The sequence below is a fragment of the Pseudophryne corroboree genome, chromosome 12, assembly GCF_028390025.1.
Source record: "Pseudophryne corroboree isolate aPseCor3 chromosome 12, aPseCor3.hap2, whole genome shotgun sequence".
NCBI classification, from domain to species: domain Eukaryota; kingdom Metazoa; phylum Chordata; class Amphibia; order Anura; family Myobatrachidae; genus Pseudophryne; species Pseudophryne corroboree.
In genome coordinates this window covers 28,784,181-28,809,267 of record NC_086455.1, presented here as the reverse complement: position 1 = coordinate 28,809,267, position 25,087 = coordinate 28,784,181, and the positions used below count along the sequence as shown (strand labels likewise).

The 25,087-nt window shown below is 45.1% G+C and overlaps 1 protein-coding gene and 1 pseudogene across 7 annotated transcripts in view; one reads left to right on the top strand and one right to left on the bottom strand.

Annotated features, from left to right (window-relative positions):
• SIPA1L1 (signal induced proliferation associated 1 like 1) overlaps window positions 1-25,087 on the top strand; it is a 396,543-nt gene that overhangs the window by 191,443 nt on the left and 180,013 nt on the right. The gene's annotated exons all lie outside the window — the stretch shown is intronic.
• Window positions 9,598-9,715, bottom strand: LOC134981746 (5S ribosomal RNA; annotated as a pseudogene).

The window sequence follows — 25,087 nt, the reverse complement described above, 5'->3', positions numbered from 1 at the left end:
TATTCCTTCCTTATTAATCTCTGTATTCAGTGTCAATTTTTCTATCCATGACTAAGTAAAGGCTTTTAAAACAACTGAACAAGGCGCCCCCCCCCCCCCCCCCCCCCACAAAAAAAAGAAGAAAAAAAAGAGACAATCTACCAGAAATACTGTAGAGTGTAACATGGTCATCGTTATTATGGAAAGTTCTGTGATCAGTTTTGCATTGGATTAAAAGTAGACCTTTTATGCCATGTCCAAATACTATGGGGTATATTCAATTGATGTCGAAAGTTGCTGTCTGTCGAAAAGACAGCAGTTTTTCGACTTTCTTTTAGGTCGGATTGGTTTCCAACCTATTCAATATTTTCGACAAGTTGAGGAATTCGACTTGTCAAAAAGCACGTGGATCTGCGGTATAGGTCGAAAAGCACGTGGATCTGCGGTATAGGTCGAAAAGCACGTGGATCGGCGGAATAGCTGCCGATCCACGTGCTTGTGTCGGTTTTGGCCCCCTTTTCGACCATCTCAGTCCGACATAAAAAAATGTTGGACTGAGATGTGGGACCCGAGAGGAGGAGAGGGGGGGGGGGGGGAGCTGCGGGGAGACGGAGGACAGCCGCGGGCATACAGGGGAGATCAGCGCTACAGCATAGCGCTTCAGCAGGATGTCACACAGACGCGCCGCTCACGGCAGCGTTCACCCGACTCCAGCAGGTGAGGTCACGCTTGCTGGAGCCGGGTGGACACTGCCGTGAGGTTGGGCGGCTGTGTGACATCCTCCTGCAGCGCTGCTGTAGCGCTGATCTCCTCCGTCTGCCAGCGGCTGTCCCCCCCCCCTCTCCTCCTCTGGGTCCTTCATCTCAATTCGACTTGAAAAAGTCGAATTGAGATGAGATTGAATAGGGGTTGTCGGATCCATTCCGACAAATGCGTGTCGGAATGGATCCGACGCAAATTGAATATACCCCTAGAACTACTTTATTCCTAGCGCTGTTAGATTTATTGCTTATGACCATTGGTGTGGTAGTTTTAAGCCTGTGTGTCGTAGTTCTATTTTTATTTGTAGAGCGTTTATCAACCGTATCCAATGCTTCTTTTGAGCAGGAAGAAACCAAAATCCATTATATGCCTGATACGTGTATGTGGATAAGACCACTAGATCACGCCAGAGCTGTGCACTTCCTATACACAGGATAGTAACTAGTTATTTATACATAGTTGACATTGCTGACAATCTACAGATTGCCATGTATCCCTTTCCAGGACTGTAAGATGAAAGACCCTAAATATAATCGCTCGGTAATTCTGCTGCTGAGCGCACAAGCTGTACCTCCCATCCTTGATGTAGCTAATTTGCAACCATCCTCCACCTTTTTGGCGTACCAGCCTGGAAGCACAGGGTGCATACAGACCCATTCTATTTTGCCTAGTTTGTATTTTTAGCAAGCCATTAGTCTCTCGCTGGGAGTGTGGGCGTAATTGTCAGTCCTGCTATTAAACTCGACTACTAAAGCAGGTGCAGGGTATGTTGTTCTCGGTCTTCCAATTAATGACTTGCAGTTTTTATATTTTAAATGGTCATCAAAAAGTAATTTTCGCAGGCAAAGCTTTATTAACGCTTGACAAGAGAGTTGATCTATCAGTCTGGCCAGCGCTGTTTGTTGTGAGGCTGACCACGTCATATTTATGTATACGGATAAATCTCATTTCTCTGTGGCAGAACGGTTTAATGACATTAGAAATGGGCAGTGGGATCATTTTTAAAGGTTTCGACCACTGTACAAAGTTGCTCTATTAAGAAGTTGTACATTTATTTGTCTGTTTTTTTAGGGTGCAACACAATTGTAAACATGGTGCTTGTTTTCACTAAATGTAATGGTTTGAATATTACCTGGGCCGGTTTCTCTCTTATTATGGAAACTTACAGAAAATAAGCCTGCGTTGAGCGTCGGACAAAGCTCTTTAGCTTCATTGTTCAATATTTCTGAGTAACAGGTCCAAATGGGGTTCAGTTGCGACACGGTACGGAATTGTTGGGGAAGAGGGCTGTGGATAGTTTGGTCCTGTCATAGTTTAAGCCGTTCATGTTGTTTAAACATAGAAATGCTATTTGAAAATGATTGGCATGCTGTCAAATAGCAATTTGTGTAAAGTGTGTGTTTAATCTCTGAGCAACAGCCCCCGTTTTCTCCGATGTGACCGGATCAGCTTTCTCCGCCAGTTGGTGTACGTTGTGTGTCATTCCTCCTAAATGACCAGAATTTGCTTAGTTAACCACCCCTAGAGTAGAGGGATTCCCTCTCATCTTTGGTAGTCCCATGTAAATGACGCTTCTAACTACTGTACCTTGTGACCAGTTAATTCGCTGCCACCACCAGGCACCGCCTGTGTATTCAGGATGCTGTAGCGCCTCCTGGGTGGTCAAGGCTGTTTCTTCATTGTCCGCTCACGGTGAACCCGTTCTAGGTTTGGTGGTGAGCCGATGGCAAGTTCGCAAACACTGGGCTCAAACTCAGGACAGCTAGGGAACAAATAAGCTTTTTTTGGTGCATATCTTGTAGTCACAAGATACATGAAATTTAGACTGCTTTGAAAGCAGGTCAATGTTTTATTTCCAAAAAAATATTCTTGAAAGAACAAATATTCCCAACTCAAGGTATTGAGAACATTCATCATACAAGTTGTTCTTTTGAAGTTAGATGTTCAAGAAGATATTCTTTACACCTTTGTAGCCTACAGAGCCCCCTCCCCCCCTTTTTATTGCATCAAGAACACAGTACAGCAGGAGGTTAGTCAGCCCCTTTCCCTTTAAACCAATCCTTTTGGATGCATGCACGGTCATTTTTTTTTTCATCCTCCTGGATAAGTTTCACATATTTTACCATTGTTGCCAGTGGATAGGTGGGTTCTTTCCTCTGTGTACAAGGCACCAGAGGGTGAAAGTCCAGCCCTTTCTCCTCTCAGTCATCCTTATATAGAGGTGATGGGGGATGTTCTAGGTCTCCTGCCTAACTGGACGTGCTCACCTCCTCTGGCCAAATCTAGGCTCCAGTGGGAGAATGCCAAGATGCCGGAACAACAGTCCCCTGTCCTCATGGATGGAAGTGGCTAGGTTGGAAGTCCAGCCTGCCAGTGTCCTGGGTTAATTCAAACTCGGGCGGCATTAGCCTGAGTTCCTCCAACAGTTTACTGAATATAGGGTTAAAGGGAATGTAGACATAGAGGGCAATTCTAGTCAATAACATCTGATGACGCTGCTGAAGGAACCTTCTTGCATGATGATCGGATAGACCAGCACCAGCCTCAGACAGTACATTGATCTGTGGGAAGAGGAGATTGGGGCTGATAATACCCTGCACAGTTACTTACAGCACAATGATGGGAGGCTGCCTTTAGCCAGTGTTCCGGGTTACTTCCTTGCTCACATATAGACTTTAGACCATTACTATGGTAACAAATGAACAGGTTTGAGGACCTCCTGCACTGAAACTCATACATACAGACAGGAAACTACCTTTGGCCAGTGCCCTGATAGTTGCGTGCTGCAGACACATACCTAAGGCTTCCGTGGAAACATTTGCAGATGTCCTGTTCAGTACTTCATTTATGTGGGGCATATATTTGTTTTATTATGTTGGCATAAGAATTACCATATTTCTTCATGTAGATTTTTAAATAACTGTGAAATGATTTTTACCATTTTCAGTCACAAAGTATTTCTCTTGCTGAGCTTACTTAATGACTGGCTTCCAATTGCAAATTAAAGTATTATCATTCTCTGTTACAAGTTATTTGTACGCCAGGATTATATTTTCTGTTTTTAAAGCCTTTACACGGTCCTAGTGCCTAGCACCATGCTGCAATAACACTGCACTACAGCCTGGGCCTAACGTTCCCCGGTGCAAAGCTGCGCTCCATATTAGGAACATGCTTTCTATGTAAATGAAATATATTCATAGGCTTAAACTTCTTCAGTCATTCTTCTCTTCAGACTCAAGGAGAGGTTTCAATCCTTCCTGAAGGGTTGAGAAGTTGCTCATAGCAACAAGATTCTACCTATCATTTTATAGAATGTTCAAGATAAATGATCGGTGGATGATTGGTTGCTAATGGCGATTTCTCTGCTTGCTCACTTCTTTGCTGTTTAGGAAGTTGCATACATTTCCCTGTATGTACAGTGCTGGGGCGTTTTGTGTGCATAAAAATACTTTTGCACTTACACTACTACCAGCTCATCGCTCAAGGACTTATCCCAGGAAAACAAACAAATACTACAACAGTTTTACGTGTGCGCATAGCACCAGTAGGCATTTCAAAGGGTGCCGCAGCCGCAATCTTAACCACAAAAAGCATGTCCCTGGGCCACCAAGTAATTTGAAGGAGTTCTCTGCGGTTTTCTGATGAGCAGACAATGCTGTGTTAGGTAAGATTACATGTAATTGCAGTTTACAGTAAGCACCTTGTGAAGTAAACAGAACTGAACAGACATTCAAAGATGGGTACTAGAACCGTTCACCAGCATATTAGCTAATCGGACATTTATTATGACATCATTTCATATTAATGCTGTATATTGGCAATATAAAGCATTATCTGCTCCGTTTGTTCTTTGTCCTTCCTTTGTTCTGTATGTCCTCTGCAAAATAAGTGATGTGTTGTACAGTAGCCCCTGTGAGCGCCTTTATCTGCTTAGCCAGCAGGACTGCGATATCCCCCAAAGGACCGGTGCTTCATTAGTGGTGATGTTTGTGCGCTCAGCAAGGAGATCACTTGGTTTTTCTCTTTGTCATTGAAAATAAACCAGCGACGAGGAACTAATTAGAGCAGTAGAGGTGCCACCTCATTACAGAAAAACTTCATTAACCAGCAGTACAAAATATGCTATTATATGACTGCTGCATTGTTTTACAGTGGAATATTTGTCAAGCCGTACTCCTGTCATTACCCTGCACAGGGATAGTTCATCACAGAAGGTCAGAAAGACCTGCTAATGTGACCAGATTTGTACTTCTTTAGCTTAAATAGAATTTGCTCTACGTGTAACAGCTATTTGATCAGATAGCATGTGTGCCTATTTATAAATCAGTGCCCTATGCTCCCCAAATAATTGCTCACTAGTCAGTCAGACTTACACACAGGTGTCTCTGTATCCATAGCTCAACGCCATTCCATTTTTCCATCCAACAGGTGGTCTAGTCTCACATAGAGCTCATTGGTTTCTGTGGAGAGATGCCGGTGCAGTGTATACAGACAGGTCTTTTACAGGAATGGAGGAAAAGTAGAACTTATGGGGGTAATTCCAAGTTGATCGCAGCAGGAATTTTGTTAGCAGTTGGGCAAAACCATGTGCACTGCAGGGGAGGCAGATATAACATGTGCAGAAAGAGTTAGATTTGGGTGGGTTATTTTGTTTCTGTGCAGGGTAAATACTGGCTGCTTTATTTTTACACTGCAAATTAGATTGCAGATTGAACACACCACACCCAAATCTAACTCTCTCTGCACATGTTAAATCTGCCTCCCCTGCAGTGCGCATGGTTTTGCCCAACTGCTAACAAAATTCCTGCTGCGATCAACTTGGAATTACCCCTATGTCCATTCACTTACAAAGCCCTCACCCAACTCCTCTCCCATTTACATCTCTGACCTTATCTCCCTTTACTCTCCCACCCGTCCTCTTCGCTCTGCTAATGCACGCTGACTCTCCTGTCTTCTGATTACTTCCTCCCACTCCAAGATTTTTCACGTGCTGCTCCCTTTCTCTGGAACTCTTTACCTCTCCACCTCCCCACAGAACTTCAAACGGGCTCTTAAGACCCACTTCTTTACCAAACCCAGCCAAATCTCATCCTAACCCTCTGTCCCACGCTCTCTATGTACCCCATCTCTGTCACCCCTGTCTGTCTACCCCTCCTCTTAGAGTGCAATCTCTCACGAGTAGGGACCTCTTCCCTTATGTGCTTATCCTTTTCTTACTTTAATAATCCTCAACTGCCCAAATCCTACCGTTTTTTGGCCACCTTGGAACTTATCTCTGTCATTTACTGGTGTAGATATGTTTAGTTACCCTGTACTTGTCCTATATTGTCTTCAACTGTAAATCACTGTTTTCCTGTTTTGATTATGTGCATATGTACTCTGTAATCGGGCGCTGATGAACCCTTGTGGCGCCATATAAATAAAGTATAATAATAATAATGTACTCCGTATTTGCTTCAGTAAGGGATTTAATAAAACAGAGAGGGTTGATGGCCTTATCTACCATTTGTGCGCTACACTGGCAGATCAGTGACCTCTGAGAGTACACGTGGGGAAATGGACATAAAAATTCACTTTTCCATATAGCCCAATGTGACGGATGCTCCTCGCTGTCCACGCCAAGCAATCACAGATTGTTTTTTGGTCACCTGACCAATAGGGGATTCCCTATTACTGCCAGTAACTGCCTGTTACTGACTCTACCCACTGTGCAGTGGGCCGGTATCTTGCCACCGGCCCTTAGAACTGCTTGCTGCTGTGTATGTGTAGATGCACTGCTGCCACACCTCCTGACTGGCATCGGTTGACCCCTACTGGTTATTGACCTGGACCAAGCTGCGTGGTAGCTGGTAGAGGGCGGAGCTTGGAGACGCTGGTCTCACTCCAGGACAGCTGGAAAATAAAACGGTGTTCTGTGCAATTTTGTTAGTCGCAGGATATGGATGCACTCGTCGTAAAGGCAAGATGTTTATTGTTCAAAAAGTCTTAAAAAACGACTAAAGGTTCTACCGACCATTCACCGCATACAAGATGTTTACAGCAGGTATCTCTCATCTCGGTCAGAAGAAGTCTTTCTAGGGTTCACATGCCCAGTTTTTATCCTTTTCTTACACACAGTACCACAGGGTGCAGTTCTGCCCTGTTTTCTTTTTTAACCAGTCATGTTATCTCACAAAATCTAAATAAATACATATTAAACTGCAGAGGAGTTTAGCAATTGGATAAAGCAATTTCCTTCTTTCCTTTCTTATATGTAGCCCAAACCAGTTTGCTTTCTCAAGCCCAATCTGATTTAGCATTAGCATATACAGTCTCTCAAAATGTAAATATAACTTGATTTTCAATTGCATTCATAGAAAGTTCCACACACAGGAAGTTCTGAAGAACAACACACAGTCTCTTCTCCTGTTTGTCTCTGAGATACAAAAATACTCTCCTGGACTGCGTCTCGGAGAAATTGCTTGTCTAGAGACCCCCTTACAGGTGCCTGGGCCATTAACATCTCAATTCCTATGTGAGACTGTCCCAAGGGCAATTTGTTCCCAAATGTCAATGCATAAAACCAGATAATGCATACATTCCTCATAGGTGCTTCGCCCATGCATTTTAAATGTGCAATTCCACAACCATGCATAGAGCACTGAATAGAACTTTTTAAAACACAATATTACCTATATATTTACAGTATATAGCGCCGATTCATCCATTAAAAAAAACAAAAAACACGCCACAAGTTTATCATGTGGGACGGGATTTCGACCTCACCCTATTACGTAGACGTGTAATGAGAAATTATATGAGTAGGACAGTGTTGTGTTTGCTTTATACTTCTGCATCCTTACGTAAATTATGTCCATCCTATTCAGAATCAAATGGAACATGGCCGGATCTGTCTATCGGTGAAATAGGGAGTTTCTGGCCAGGAACTGGGCAGTGACGCCACAATCACACATAGCTATCCTGAATTGTGGGAGTGCCATGGGAGTTTTATGACAGTGTAACAAAAGCTCTGTGCAATTCTGAGTCCTGTGTATTGGAAAGAGAAGCTTGTTGCGACTGATCTCTTGCACCTAGCATGGGCCTGGCGCAGATACTAATAATGATGACTGTGACAGCCGGTGCAAAATCACGAGCCCCCTGCACTAGATTGAACGGAATTTGGCATTAGCATAAGGTAGTAAATCTTTTTGACGGGTGTTTGCAACCACAGACTTTTTGCAAGCGACTCAGAATCAGTCCCAATGTCAAGAGCACTGCACAGCAATGTCGTATTTTTAAAATGTATTTATTTTGTTTGTTTTTTTGTAAGAACTATAATAAATTTAATTAAAACCTTTCCACTTAGGTGTTAGAAGGTGGGGAACATTGGGCATTCCACATCCGGGACCATACTGTTTCTGAGTTACTTACAGTTATATCTACCATCTGCTGCTTTGGCGAATCCTCAAAAACATTGCTGGAGTTTTTCAAAGCAAACACACAAGATACTACTTTTGTTTTAGTATTAATGAGTATTCAATTAATGGATTTGATGATTATTATTATTATTAATATTATTTTCTTTTTAAAGTGGAATCCACCAAATGGTAGTTTACAGTTAGGCTCCTACTGCGTCTCGTTTTGTATATGGCATTCATATAGAAGTACTGGTAGTGTTTGATGTGGAAAGGGGGTAGTTAGTTGTGTGGGAGGAAGATGGTTTAAATGCTCAGTGTCCAGACTTGGCTTTTGACTTGTGTGATGTCAGATTTGTTTATACCAGGTTTAATCCTGTTTTGCCCTCTTGCATCTTGAATGTGCTTCATCACTGTAGGAGTATGTGGCAGGAGCATGTGTCCGCAGCCCCCAGACTAGTGACAAATGGCTTATTACTGTATGAACTCTGTGTGTCTGATAAAGGACAGCCTGTCCAGCTTACTTTATAATCACTCAGAATTCTCCTTTTCTTGAAGCTGATTTTCCATTCTCATCACAAGGGCATGGTGGACGTCTGTATTGCTCATTCAGAGGATCAAATGACATTTGTTCAGAAACATATAGGGAAAATGATGAAAGCTATACTTGAGCAATTACATTCCCCTAGCATAGCATGAAACCAGGATACTTTCCCATAGTCCATTAATCTATAATACTGCCAGTAAGCCTTAAAAAGTCTGCCCTTGGCTATATTCACCGTTCTATAATTCCAGGTATTTTTGGTTAAAAATAGCTCCATTTTCTTTGTACGTTTAAAATTGCAAACAATATACAGAGGAAAAGAAGACTCTCTTTGTGGGCGCACTCTTAACAGTCGGTAAATACCGTATTTTATATGTAAGATATAAAACGTAACTTTTAATAAAATGCCATTCAAAATAGTTGAATATCTCATAGAGACCAGTTAGAAATATTATCTGAGGTATAGAGATGTACAAGATGAATAATGTACAAGATGAATAAATAAACAAAACTAAATATAAAAATACAATACAGTTTCACACCAATGGATTCTTGATTATTATTAGAATGCGCATGTGTTTATATCAAATTTGTAGTGCTAGAAAAATTGGTGTATGTTCTGGTCACTCTCCATATGATATGGGTTGCGGGTTTGCAGTCCTATATTGGGGCTGCATCCTTCCGTCCTGACCAGTACAGATAGACTGTATTAGTGAGGCCACAATGGGCCAGGCATACCAGGGAGCCCCACCTGGGTATATATGGTACCGATTATTTGAACAGAAAAATTATTAGAAAGGAGAAGGACTTAATGAATATCCCAACAAATGTTGTTGTTAATATGAACTGATGGAAGGAAGATAACGTAGCTTCTGCTGTTAGTGTTTGATAGTTGTGGCGTCCTAGTGGTTCTATGCACCCCTACAACACTCGGTATTCCTTGGAGGTCACCCTTCCGGGTACTAACCAAGCCCAAACCGCTTGGCTTCCAAGATCAGACGAGATCGGGCATGTTGGGTGTGGTATGGTAGTAGAGTCTCTGAACCGATTCTAACCACTAATGAGAGTGCACCAGAAATGTAGAATACAGGAAAAAATAGATACACAGAACAGGTGTACTTAGGATAGAAAAATGAAACAAAATTACAGTTTTTCTCTGTATATTGTTTGTATACCCTTTTCTGACTGGGGCGCACCACCAAATGGACACATCAGTATTGATACAAACTGTATTTCTCTAACGTCCTAAGTGGATGCTGGGGACTCCGTAAGGACCATGGGGAATAGCGGCTCCGCAGGAGACTGGGCACATCTAAAGAAAGCTTTAGGACTATCTGGTGTGCACTGGCTCCTCCCCCTATGACCCTCCTCCAAGCCTCAGTTAGATCTCTGTGCCCGAACGAGAAGGGTGCACACTAGGGGCTCTCCTGAGCTTCTTAGTGAAAGTTTTAGTTTAGGTTTTTTATTTTCAGTGAGACCTGCTGGCAACAGGCTCAACTGCATCGAGGGACTAAGGGGAGAAAAAAAGAAAACACCTGCGTGCAGAGTGGATTGGGCTTCTTAGGCTACTGGACATTAGCTCCAGAGGGACGATCACAGGCCCAGCTTGGATGGGTCCCAGAGCCGCGCCGCCGGCCCCCTTACAGAGCCAGAAGGCAGAAGAGGTCCGGAAAATCGGCGGCAGAAGACGTCCTGTCTTCAACAAGGTAGCGCACAGCACTGCAGCTGTGCGCCATTGCTCTCAGCACACTTCACACTCCGGTCACTGAGGGTGCAGGGCGCTGGGGGGGGGCGCCCTGAGACGCAATAATAAACACCTTGGATGGCAAAAAATGCATCACATATAGCTCCTGGGCTATATGGATGCATTTAACCCCTGCCAAAATACATAAAAAAACGGGAGATAGGCTCCGCCCCCTTATCGGCGGCCTTATCTCCTCAGCACACTGGCGCCATTTTCCCTCACAGCTCCGTTGGAGGGAAGCTCCCTGGCTCTCCCCTGCAGTCACTACACTACAGAAAGGGTTAAAAAAGAGAGGGGGGCACAAATTAGGCGCAGTATTAACTATACAGCAGCTATAAGGGGAAAAACACTTATATAAGGTTATCCCTGTATATATATAGCGCTCTGGTGTGTGCTGGCAAACTCTCCCTCTGTCTCCCCAAAGGGCTAGTGGGGTCCTGTCCTCTATCAGAGCATTCCCTGTGTGTGTGCTGTATGTCGGTACTTTTGTGTCGACATGTATGAGGAGAAAAATGATGTGGAGACGGAGCAGATTGCCTGTAATAGTGATGTCACCCCCTAGGGGGTCGACACCTGAGTGGATGAACTGTTGGAAGAAATTACGTGACAGTGTCAGCTCTGTATAAAAGACAGTGGTTGACATGAGACAGCCGGCTACTCAGCTTGTGCCTGTCCAGACGTCTCATAGGCCGTCAGGGGCTCTAAAGCGCCCGTTACCTCAGATGGCAGATATAGACGCCGACACGGATACTGACTCCAGTGTCGACGGTGAAGAGACAAATGTGACTTCCAGTAGGGCCACACGTTACATGATTGAGGCAATGAAAAATGTTTTACAATACCACCAAAAAGGGGTATTATGTTCGGTGAGAAAAAACTACCTGTAGTTTTCCTGAATCTGAGAAATTAAATGAGGTGTGTGATGATGCGTGGGTTTCCCCCGATAACAACTGATAATTTCTAAAATGTTATTGGCATTATATCCTTTCCCGCCAGAGGTTAGGGTGCGTTGGGAAACACCCCCTAGGGTGGATAAAGCGCTCACACGCTTGTAAGGGCTCTATCCTCTCCTGAGATGGCCGCCCTTAAGGATCCTGCTGATAGAAAGCAGGAGGGTATCCTAAAATGTATTTACACACATACTGGTGTTATACTGCGACCAGCAATCGCCTCAGCCTGGATGTGCAGTGCTGGGTTGGCGTGGTCGGATTCCCTGACTGAAAATATTGATACCCTAGATAGGGACAGTATATTTTTGCCTATAGAGCATTTGAAAGATGCATTTCTATATATGCGTGATGCACAGCGGAATATTTGCCGACTGGCATCAAGTCTAAGTGCGTTGTCCATTTCTACCAGTAGAGGGTTATGGACACGTCAGTGGTCAGGTGATGCGTATTCCAAACGGCATTTGGAAGTATTGCCTTATTAAGGGGAGGAGTTATTTGGGGTCGGTCTTTCAGACCTGGTGGCCACGGCAACAGCTGGGAAATCCACGTTTGTACCCCAGGTCGCCTCTCAACATGAGAAGACGCCGTATTATCAGGCGCAGTCTTTTCGTGGATAAGCGGGCAAAAGGTTCCTCATTTCTGCCCCGTGACAGAGGGAGAGGAAAAAGGCTGCAGAAATCAGCCAGTTCCCAGGAACAGAAACCCTCTCCCGCCTCTGCCAAGCCCTCAGTATACGCTGGGGCTTTACAAGCAGAATCAGGCACGGTGGGGGGCCCGTCTTAATGAATTTCAGCGTGCAGTGGGCTCACTCGCAAGTAGACCCCTGGATCCTTCAGGTGATATCTCAGGGGTACAAATTAGAATTCGAGACGTCTCCCCCTCGCCGTTTCCTAAAGTCGGCTTTACCGATGTCTCCTTCTGACAGGGAGACAGTTTTGGAAGCCATTCACAAGCTGTATTCCCAGCAGGTGATAATCAAGATACCCCTCCTGCAACAGGGAACGGGGTATTATTCCACACTGTTGTGGTACCGAAGCCGGACGGCTCGGTGAGACCGATTCTAAATCTAAAATCTTTGAACACTTACATACAGAGGTTCAAATTCAAGATTGAGTCACTCAGAGCAGTGATTGCGAACCTGGAAGAAGGGGACTACATGATGTCTCGGGACATCAAGGATGCTTACCTTCATGTTAAAATTTACCCTTCTCACCAAGGGTACCTCAGGTTTATGGTACAGAACTGTCACTATCAGTTCAGACGCTGCCGTATGGATGGTCCACGGCACCCCGGGTCTTTACCAAGGTAATGGCCGAAATGATGATATTCCTTCAAAGGAAGGGAATTTTAGTTATCCCTTACTTGGACAATTCCCTGATAAGGGTAAGATCCAGGGAACAGTTGGAGGTCGGTGTAGCACTATCTCAGGTAGTGTTGCTGCAGCACGGTTGGATTCTCAATATTCCAAAATCGCAGCTGGTTCCGACGACTTGTCTTCTGTTCCTAGGGATGATCCTGGACACAGTCCAGAAAAAGGTGTTTCTCCCGGAGGAGAAAGCCAGGGAGTTATCCGAGCTAGTCAGGAACCTCCTAAAACCGAGCCAAGTCTCAGTGCATCAATGCACAAGGGTTCTGGGTAAAATGGTGGCTTCCTACGAAGCAATCCCATTTGGCAGATTCCACGCAAGAACTTTCCAGTGGGACCTGCTGGACAAATGGTCCGGGTCGCATCTTCAGATTCATCAGCGGATAACCCTGTCACCAAGGACAAGGGTGTCCCTCCTGTGGTGGTTGCAGAGTGCTCATCTTCTAGAGGGCCGCAGATTCGGCATTCAGGACAGGGTCCTGGTAACCACGGATGCCAGCCTGCGAGGCTGGGGAGCAGTCACACAGGGAAGGAATATCCAGGACTTATGGTCAAGCCTGGAGACATCACTTCACATAAATATCCTGAAGCTAAGGGACATTTACAATGCTCTAAGCTTAGCAAGACCTCTGCTTCAAGGTCAGCCGGTGTTGATCCAGTCGGACAACATCACGGCAGTCACCCACGTAAACAGACAGGGTGGCACAAGAAGCAGGAGGGCAATGGCAGAAGCTGCAAGGATTCTTCGCTGGGCGGAAAATCATGTGATAGCACTGTCAGCAGTATTCATTGCGGGAGTGGACAACTGGGAGGCAGACTTCCTCAGCACGGCCTCCACCCGGGAGAGTGGGGACTTCACCCAGAAGTCTTCCACATGATTATAAACCGTTGGGAAAAACTCGATAGGTATTGCGCCAGGTCCAGGGACCCTCAGGCAATAGCTGTAGACGCTCTGGTAACACCGTGGGTGTACCAGTCAGGGTATGTGTTCCCTCCTCTGCCTCTCATACCCAAGGTACTGAGATTGATAAGATGGAGAGGAGTAAGCACTATATTCGTGGCTCCGGATTGGCCAAGAAGGATTTGGTAACCAGAACTTCAAGAGATGCTCACGGAGGATCCGTGGCCTCTACCTCTAAGAAGGGACCTGCTCCAGCAAGGACCCTGTCTGTTCCAAGACTTACCGCGGCTGCGTTTGACGGCATGGCGGTTGAACGCCGGATCCTGAAGGAAAAAAGGCATTCCGGATGAAGTCATCCCTATCCTGATCAAAGCCAGGAAGGATGTAACCGCAAAAACATTATCACCGCAATTGGCGAAAATATGTTGCGTGGTGCGAGGCCAGTAAGGCCCGACGGTGGAAATTCAACTGGGTCGATTCCTACATTTCCTGCAAACAGGAGTGTCTATGGGCCTGAAATTGGGGTCCATTAAGGTTAAAATTTCGGCCCTGTCAATTTTCTTCCAAAAAGAACTAGCTTCAGTCCCTGAAGTTCAGACGTTTGTAAAAGGGGTACTGCATATACAGCCTCCTTTTGTGCCTCCAGTGGCACTTTGGGATCTCAATGTAGTTTTGGGTTCCAAAAGTCACATTGGTTTGAACCACTTAAATCTGTGGAGTTAAAATATCTCACATGGAAAGTGGTCATGCTGTTGGCCCTGGCCTGGGCCAGGCGCGTGTCAGAATTGGCGGCTTTATCCTGAAAAAGCCCTTATCTGATGTTCCATTCGGACAGGGCGGAATTGAGGACTCGTCCTCAGTTTCTCCCTAAGGTGGTTTCAGCGTTTCACCTGAACCAACCTATTTGTGGTGCCTGCGGCTACTAGGGACTTGGAGGACTCCAAGTTGCTAGACGTTGTCAGGGCCCTGAAAATATATGTTTCCAGGAGGGCTGGAGTCAGGAAATCTGAATCGCTGTTTATCCTGTATGCACCCAACAAGCTGGGTGCTCCTGCTTCTATGCAGACTATTGCTCGTTGGATTTGTAGTACAATTCAGGTTGCACATTCTGTGGCAGGCCTGCCACAGCCAAAAATCTGTAAATGCCCACTCCACAAGGAAGGTGGGCTCATCTTGGGCGGCTGCCCGAGGGGTCTCGGCTTTACAACTTTGCCGAGCAGCTACTTGGTCAGGAGCAAATACGTTTGTAAAATTCTACAAAATTGATATCCTGGCTGAGGAGGACCTGGAGTTCTCTCATTTGGTGCTGCAGAGTCATCCGCACTCTCCCGCCCGTTTGGGAGCTTTGGTATAATCCCCATGGTCCTTACGGAGTCCCCAGCATCCACTTAGGACGTTAGAGAAAATAAGAATTTACTTACCGATAATTCTATTTCTCATAGTCCGTAGTGGATGCTGGGCGCCCATCCCAAGTGCGGATTGTCTGCAATACTGGTACATAGTTATTGTTCCAAAAATCGGGTTATTGCTGTTGTGAGCCATCTTCTCTAGAGGCTCCTCTGTTATCATGCTGTTAACTGGGTTCAGATCACAGGTTGTACGGTGTGATTGGTGTGGCTGGTATGAGTCTTACCCGGGATTCAAAATCCTTCCTTATTGTGTACGCTCGTCCGGGCACAGTATCCTAACTGAGGCTTGGAGGAGGGTCATAGGGGGAGGAGCCAGTGCACACCAGCTAGTCCTAAAGCTTTTACTTTGTGCCCAGTCTCCTGCGGAGCCGCTATTCCCCATGGTCCTTACGGAGTCCCCAGCATCCACTACGGACTATGAGAAATAGAATTATCGGTAAGTAAATTCTTTTTTTAGATTGTCCCGTATTGGTTAACTACTCATCATTATCAGGTGCCTAGTCATTCCCTTCCCTGTCGATTACATTTAAAATTGGACGCGTCTGTTTCGGCCCATGAGTAAAATAAAATTATAATTCTATCAGAGCAAAATACTATCATCTATTTGTTGTCTATCAGAATGTTTAAGCGCCACCTGCATTGTGTTTTGTCAAAGATTACATATCGCCAGCAGTCACTTTTATTGGTCCTACTGAGGTGGTGCTTACTGATTTATGGGGTGATCTTGATGACAATTTGAGTTTACCTGCATAAATTAGTCAGGGCTGCCTGCTTTTGATTATTTTCCTCCCATTTTTACTTTCCTGAAATATCATGGTATATCAATAATATTTAGTGAGAAAGGCAGGATTGTCGCACATGATCACTTGTGAAAATGTGTGACGCATTCCACAGTGTAGGCTGTCTTGTGTGACGCGTTCTGCAGTGTAGGCTGTCTTTTGTGACGCGTTCTGCAGTGTAGGCTGTCTTTTGTGACGCGTTCTGCAGTGTAGGCTGTCTTGTGTGATGCGTTCTGCAGTGTAGGCTGTCTTGTGTGATGCGTTCTGCAGTGTAGGCTGTCTTTTGTGACGCGTTCTGCAGTGTAGGCTGTCTTGTGTGATGCGTTCTGCAGTGTAGGCTGTCTTTTGTGACGCATTCTGCAGTGTAGGCTGTCTTGTGTGATGCGTTCTGCAGTATAGGCTGTCTTGTGTGACGCGTTCTGCAGTGTAGGCTGTCTTGTGTGACGCGTTCTGCAGTGTAGGCTGTCTTGTGTGACGCGTTCTGCAGTGTAGGCTGTCTTGTGTGACGCGTTCTGCAGTGTAGGCTGTCTTTTGTGACGCGTTCTGCAGTGTAGGCTGTCTTGTGTGATGCGTTCTGCAGTGTAGGCTGTCTTGTGTGATGCGTTCTGCAGTGTAGGCTGTCTTGTGTGATGCATTCCACAGTGTAGGCTGGCTTGTGTAACGTGTTCCGCAATATAGGCTGTCTTGTGTGATGCGTTCCGCAGTGTAGGCTGGCTTGTGTGACACGTTCCACGGTGTAGGCTGTCTTGTGTGATGCGTTCCACGGTGTAGGCTGTCTTGTGTGACGCGTTCCACGGTGTAGGCTGTCTTGTGTGACGCGTTCCACGGTGTAGGCTGGCTTGTATGACACATTCTTCAGTGTAGGCTGGCTTGTGTGATGCATTACACAGTATAGGCTTGCTTGTGTGATGCGTTCCACAGTGTAGGCTGGCTTGTGTGACGCGATCCACAGTGTAGGCTGGCTTGTTTGACGCATTCCGCAGCTTAGGCTGTATTGTGTGACACATTCCACGGTGTAGGCTGTCTTGTGTGACACGTTCCTCAGTATAGGCTCAAAATGCTATGCCAAAATAAGCTACTGATTGCTGGGTTTTGTCAATTGGAATGACACAGACATACACAGACTTCTGCAGTAATATCCTAAAGCTGGGATATTTTTATTCTAAGTAATAAGCAAAAAAGCATTTATTAATAGAGACACCAATCTGTAAGAACACAAATGGGCATTTAAATGTTAAATTAAAGAAAGTGTCAAAAGCTATACAACTAAATCCAACAGTTCAGTGTGACTTCTGGGCTATTGGGTATTTCCCCAGCTTTTGAAGGTAATGTATGCATATGGGACAGAGACCGTGCAATCCTGCAGAGAGGTTGTCATCAGTCAGTCTGTTGCGCTTGTTGTTTGGTATGTGCCCCACATAGGGAATACATATGTATTACTGGCAGACGGGACACTGGCTGTCAGTATACCGACCGCGGCATCCCGTCTGGTAGAATCCCGGCATGAGTCCCCTTGCGGGCTCGCCACGCTTCGTGCCCGGTGACTTGCTTTGCTCGCCACAGGTTATATTCCCACTCAGTTGGTGGCGTGGTCCCACCCACAGAGTGGGAATATCTGGAGGCGGTTGGGATTCCGGCTGTTGATATTTTGACTGCATCCCCACATCGAGAATGTATGTTCGCATGTGTAAATGGAACCTTGCTTTAAAGAAGTTAGCGGGAAACGCATAGCGGAGGGAAAATGGAGGGCATGTTGGATACACTGCATGTCCTCCCCATCTCTGATCTTTAATGGGCTGCTTGCACAGTGTGACCCCTTGCATTGTGCGGTGGAGTTTACATGATCTAGAGCAGTGGTTCTCAAACTCGGTCCTCAGGACCCCACACGGTTCATGTTTTCCATGTCACCCAGCAGCTGCACTGTGTGTCACCAACTGTCACATTTTAAAAATATACAGGTGACCTGCAAAACATGAACCGTCTGGGGTCCTGAGGACCGAGTTTGAGAACCTGTGATCTAGAGTTTTGCCACCCTGGTCAGGAAGAAGCTGAAGCCCCAGTTACGTACTGGTGACGCTCATAGGACGAAACAGAAAATAAGAGCTGCTGGTCCCCACAGGTCAAAATCAAATAGAGAAAAGGAAACCCAGGGCTGTCAGGTTGGGGGCCACAGGTATCTCTATGGATGACTCTTACTCATCACTGCTATAAATGATAAGCTTTGGTAACTACAGTTTTACTGTAGGTGTATGTTTCTATTAGAAAAAAAAAATCCCATTTAACTGTGTTTTAACAGTGTGTGTGTTTAATTCCAACAGGTGGGTGTTTATAGCTCTTCCTGGCACCAACTTTTCAGAGGTTATTTTTTGCTTCAGTTATGTCACTTATGCAAGTTTTTGGCTAATGTCTTGTTGTGTGATGCATAATGTTGAATACTTTATTCTGCTTTAAATATATGCAAAAAGAAAAACCCACGGAACAGGAAGCATATGGCAAAGATAATCTGTGCTGAGGACGTCATAAGCTTTTTATGGTTTATTCTGAGTAATAGAGAAATCTGTTTTCGGGTCATGTGCATTTTTCTTTTTTCAATGGTGAGGCTATGATTAATTATTCACATAATGCCAGAGAGACAAAACCCAGCACATTATAGTTTCCCCAAAACATACTTTTAAATCCCTTTCCCTATGCGGCAAAGCTGTTTGTTATGCTGATAGAACTTAATAAAGTTATTTAAAATGTCTGCCTGCATTCTGATACAGGGGGAAGGTACAGCTGTTTTCTTGCTGATGGGTGGTAGGGATTACCCATCGATGGGGGCGATCGATGGTACCATTTGATGGCAACCATCGATGGTATAAACCTATCTGCAAGGGATACAATGATGATTTCACCCATCGATGGTTATTCCAGATTTACTATGAAGTGGACTGTGGGCTAATCGGTGATGGGGGCGGGGCTTCACGGTTGCTCCCTCCCCATGATAAATGGGGTGACGGGGGGGGGGGGGACTATTTGCTTGTTTTTTACCATTGATGGCAGGAAACCATGTGGTTCCCCACCATCGATGCCTAAAGTATTCAACATCGGCCATAAGCCATCAATGTTATTGAATAATCAATGGTCGATGGCCACCCCTGATCAGTGGTCTGAGTACCAGCAGAATGGCTCTCACTATTGGTGAAGGGTACCTCCGAACAGCTGCACTGCAGGCCAAGCATTCTGCATGTTTGTGTAGGGAAAAACGTAAGCGCTTTGGCGAAAGTGCATTTTAGAATTTCCAGGTTCGGTCGCTGTGAATAATTTCCATAGTGACACATTTAATTAAGAATATTGTCATGGGCGAGCTTTAGTGCGCTTTTCATGTGTGATAGCAAGTTTCCTATCATAGCAATACTAAGGGCTAATGTACCGTATTTGTGCCGCAGCTCTAAAGGTGTGTACACACGGTGAGGTTTCGGCTATGCCCGATTCTCACTATGCGATATGGACTGTGGTCGGTATCACAAGCCTAGATGACTGTGCTTGCGATACTGGCTATGTGCGATTTTGGCTAAGTGTCAATTTTGACTATACTTTTATACTAGATAGTAAAAATTGACTTGCCTGCACAGTCTATCTAGGCTTGCGAGACCGACCTCGTGGACCACGCATCGGGATCGCAGGGTGACTTTCACCTTGCGATCTGCACTAACTTTCCTTGCGATTTTGACTATATAGTCAAAATCGCAAGCAACAATCTCACCGTGTGTACACACCATAATTGTTTGTGTGGGAACAAGGGGTAATTAAGACTTCATGAAGTTGGAAATAGTATAAGCACACATAGCCAAAATATCTGCAAAATAGAGAACTATTTAAAATAAATGAAGGGGATTTTAAGAAACTGAATTGGCAAAATTGCAGTTTTCCTGCAATTCTTTTTTTGACCTCATTTAAAGGGGCAATTTGATTTAATAAAATGGGCGATTTAAATGTTTGTATTTTGACATAATGCATCTTAGTGCGTTCCCTCTGAAGTGTTACATGTATGGATTTTTATACAGTCGCACATGGATAAGTGGGAAACCTCTATTATACTGCAGATCGCAAACCCAGGTTGCACCCGGCTTTTGAACCTGGGTCCGACCCGAGTCTGAGCAGCCTCAGATCGTTTCCCAGTTTGGTGTCTTTCACACTTAACCCGGGTCAGCCATGTTAAACACTGTGATGTGATTTAAAATGGACTTTTTATTGGCTCACATTGATGATGTTTCAAAGGAAATAAAAGGAGGGGCTGGGGTCTGCTCTGAGCAGACACATACACAGCCAATCAGCACCTTTTTCTGAGACCCGGGTTGAATATCCCAGGGCAGAGGCTTTCACACTACACAGCGACCCAGGTCCGTCCAGTGTTTAACCCTTCTTTTGACCCGGGTAGAAATGCAGGGTTTCTCTACCCGGGTTATTCACTTTGGTGAGTTCACACTGCACCTAGACCCGGGTCGACCCGGCAACAACCCTGGAATAACCCAGGTTATTTTGGCGATGTGGAGGGGGTATAACTGGGACTAATTGTGAGGTCCCGGCATTTTTGCACCAAATGACCTGTTTAGTGAGACTGTCAAAAGCGGCTGTTGGTGGTGGAGCTGAGGAAGTCCAGAGGGAGAGAGAGAGAAGGACTGCTGTGCTGCAGGGTACAGTCTGTTAGCATTTAGGCGCCTCTATAATACCCCTTTTCCACTAGCTCAAAAAACACGGGTAAATGCACGGGGGGCGCGCATTTACCCATGTTTTTTGCAAGTGGAAAAGGGTCTCCCCGCAAGAACCCAGATCAAGTGACCCGTGAATCCTACCCGGGTAACTACCTGGGTAGGACACGGGAATGATCCGGGTAGGGTTGTAGTGTAAACGGAAGCCGCGTCGATGCGACACGGCTCCCGTTTACACTGTATGGAAGGGCGGCGCTGTGAGATCCTGTGATCTCCCAGCGCCGCCCCTGCCGCGTCACTAGCAGCGTCACCAACCCGGCAATATGCCGGGTTGGTGAGCGCAGTGGGAAAGGGGCTGAGCACTGGCCGCAGCCGGGTAGCACCCGTGTCAGGCTCCCGGCTGCGACCCGTGCTCAGTAGTGGAAAAGGGGTATAAGTGAAACTAGTACGGTTCGAGCCTGCATAAGTGATAACCTCTATAAGTGGGGTCAGTACTATTTGCAGGCAGTTGAATAGCGCCGGGAATTAGCTCCCGGCACTATTCAATACAGCGCCATGTGACACTTAATTGTCGGGATTTCTTCTTTTCCCCCTGGGAGGTGTGAGCAGAAATTCGACAAAAGTGCTAGCGCGCGGCCAGCGCGATGCTGATTCTTCCTGTCGGGAATCAGCATTGTGTCGGGCAGTTAAGTCGGAGAATGCCTGTTCTGCCGACTAATTAACCTGTTAAGTCTTGGAGAACGGGCATTCGCCAGCTTAACATTGAGCAGAATTGAATGGCGCAGGGAGCTATTCAGCTGTCGGCAAATTGAATTGACCCCAGTGAGACAAACACTTCTTGAACCTGGATAATTGAGAATCCGGATAAGTGAGATACCTCTTTAAGTGAGACTAAACGCGCCGTCCCTTGAGATCCCACTTAACTAGATTCGATTGTAATAAAATCTTCAGATCTCCACAAGTGTCATTTAATAGTATACAAGTCTTAGTTACACTTGGAATGTGTGTTTCCTTACATTAACTGCAAGGATAATTCTGTCACCATGACACCTCCAATGATTTTTACAGTGTTACATTTGTCGGACTGTAACTATGTCTGCTGCTTAGAACTTGAAGCTACATTCTACGAAATAAGGTAGAGATTTTTAAACATCTACCAAGGAGCAAATATGGAGCCCTGTCTCCTGTGTAGGGAATTATATGGCAGGCCGTGGTACCAAACAATGGCTTTCATTCAGAGTTGATCGCTCGCTAGCTACTTTTAGCAGCCGGGCATACGCATAGTCGCCGCCCACGGGGGAGTGTATTTTGGCTGTGCAGGAGTGCGAACGCCTGTGCAGCCGAACGGCTGCAAACACATTTTGTGCAAAACAAGACCAGCCCTGTAGTTACTTATCCTGTGCGAGGATTGCTGCCACGAATGACACGGTAATGACGTCAGATACCCGCCCAGCAAACACCCGGCCACATCTGCGTTTTTCCAAACACTCCCAGAAAACGTCCGTTGACACCCAGAAACTCCCACTTCATGTCAATCTCCTTGCGTCCGCCAGTGCGACTGGAAGCGTCGCTAGAATCTATGCAAAACCACAATGCTCTTTGTAGCTGTACGCCGTGCATGCGCAGTTTTGCCATTTTTTAAATGATCGCTACGCAGCGAACAACGGCAGCTAGGGATCAACTCAGATTGACCCCCATTATCATACCTAAAGACAGACTATTGTCCTATATCATGATATCGGGCGAACAAACCTTCGTGACATGCTGTAGAGTCTGTGCTGAGCTGGGTCCAAAAAGTAAACCATTTCCATCCCCATGTGTGATATGAATTGAAATATATCTTTAGTTCCAAAATCACGAATGATGGACCAAAATATTTTTAAAGCCGGTAGTGCATATAAATGTGAGATTTACAAAAACAGAATGTTTTTTTTTCCGTTTAAAGTACAGTATCTCATGTACTATTGATCTCATCTTGTGTGTATTTGAGGTGTTTACATCTTAATATATTTTTGATTCTTCCATAGTCTGGTCATATGGTGCTCATCTAGTTGCGGCATCCCAGATAAATAAAACCACATGACTATTTACTGAGATTCTCGCCTACAGGCAAAAATAATCTTTCTGCATTATTGAAAATGTGCATGATTGCCTCTGAAATGAGGGACCATTCATTTGCTTTGTGATTTTTATCGAAGGAAACCATTTCTGTTTCATGTCTACATGAATGAGATTGTTCATACTGAATGAGAGTACAGCATGCCTTAGCACCCCATGTCAAGCGGCATCTAGCTGCACAGCTTCCATGTTCTGCTCATATAGGGCTCAGCTAGTTGCATTATTTCTGGCAAATAAAATCAGGCAGGGGTTTTATCTGCCAGCCTGCAACCCAGCAGATATCTGGGTTCCTCCCCTTGGGAGGAGATATTTCCCTTTTCCTCCCTTGCGAAGGAGTAGAGGAAATGTCTGTCTGGGAATACATAAGGTGGGCGGGTTGCAAAGAGTCCCCTGGCGGGCTCGGTTGCTCGCTGCGGTCGGCACATGATCTATTCCCACTCTATGGGTGTCGTGGACACCCACGAATGGGAATAGTCCTGTTATGCCGGAATTTCAGCTGGCGGCATTGCCGGCTGTCAAGATTCCAGGTTCCCGGGTATCCTGACCGCCCGAGATCTCGACAGCCGGCAAATTGAACGGAACCCGTCTGATTGAGAAAGCAGGCTTGCAACTCCGACATAACCGATTTGCTATTTTGAGACCGAATGCGCAAATAAACAGTACAATTATCTGGGTGTTCCAACAATATTAGGTGGATCTCTTTGATTATTGTATAATAAATGCCCAGCGTAGATTTTCAGAACCATCCAGGTGCAAGAGTTAATAGTAACATGCTTTGAAATAATACATGTGTAAGGTTAGGTCTCACAGTGATCACAGGTTTATTAGCTAATAGTATTGGTCTTTCATCAAGAAGCTTTTAATTGGTGGTATTAACTCTAATCGTCATTTTAAGGTTCTTCTCAGGACAGACCGTTTCAATGTGCCGGTCAGGGGTTTAAAAACTGTTTCATCTTGCCATGTTGCATAAATTTATAGTAATTAACTTTCATGCTACACAAATTTCCTTTTAATCTTGTGGAATTTTTATTACCCTGCAGACAAACCTGTAGATTTAGATAAGTTATCCATCCCCAAATCCAAAATCTTGTAGTAAATTTCCTTAATTGGTGATCTAAGAAGAAAAGCAAATAATTCATGATGGTTATAGTATAATGGCCTGTTACATAATGTAAAACCATTGAATACTAGACTAATGTGGTTTGACACTGAAAAGTCAAGAACGGGAAATACATTTTAGCAATAGTGTTTTAAAACACAATGGGGCAGATGTATTTAACTGGAGAAGGCATAAGGATGTGATAAACCAGTGATATGTGCAAGGTGATAAAGGCACCAGCCAATCAGCTCCAATATGTAAATTAACAGTTAGGAGCTGATTGGCTGGTGCGTTCATCACCTTGCACAGATCACTGGTTTATCACTTCCTTATGCCGTCACCAGGCTTAATACATCTGCCCCTTTGTCTCTGCTATAAAATGACTCTGTCTCACAAAGCAAAAATAAATAGTCATGTCATGAGTGGGCCATGTAATTGCCTCCTTATTTCATCCAGAAGTTCTAGTTCATAAGTAATGATGGTGTTCCCCAAGAGTCTAAGTCTTTGGCATCCACCTAAGGAAGCACCCCTGATGGAGCCAGGAATACGAGGTAGGAGGCTGCGCCACACAAACGACACAAAGTGCAGGTGGGGGTGCACAGAAAACGCCCACTGACGGCTTCTCAGTGCCTGTGTCCGAACACCAAGTATTCGGATCATCATGGAGATCGTCATGAGGGTCATCAGACATCAGACTTACAGTATGCACGACCCTAAGTTGCTCAGAATGTCCAGCTCAGTGATTGAGTCAGGCGACGCAGACGCCGGCTGCAGTATGCCATCTCCAAATGCCTGCAGCCTGTCAATCGGGCTACAGCCAAATCTACACTGCGACCATAGCTGCAGAACGTGCGCACTGCGGCTTCCGTTTCATGCTCTGTAATGAAAACATTGGTCAATTGCAACAAATCAGGTCTGTGTTTTGGTCTGAATCAGGCGCAAAATGTTCCCTGCTTCCAGCATTCCAAATGCCTCCAATGGTAAGGAAAGAGATTAATGTAATCATAGCTTTATACTGGCCACACATGTTATGTGATGTTGGCATCAATTCCATACATTGCCCCATAATGACCACATTCCCGATTATAATCCATTTAGATCATCATTTTGGTAACTCTAGTCAATAGATCTATAGACCGCTATAAAACAATGGTTAGTCTTCATCCTGTCGCTAGAGTGGAAACAGAAGGAGGGGAAATTAATTTCAATTACAAACATTATGCAAAAAGCATATACAGCCAGGTAAATGCTGCCAGCATGGGATCTCCTTTTGTATTGATCAATTGTTTGTGATTGCTTCCTCGACACTTACTCCATTGTTATAATCTGGTGTTGCCTTCCATTTGCAATG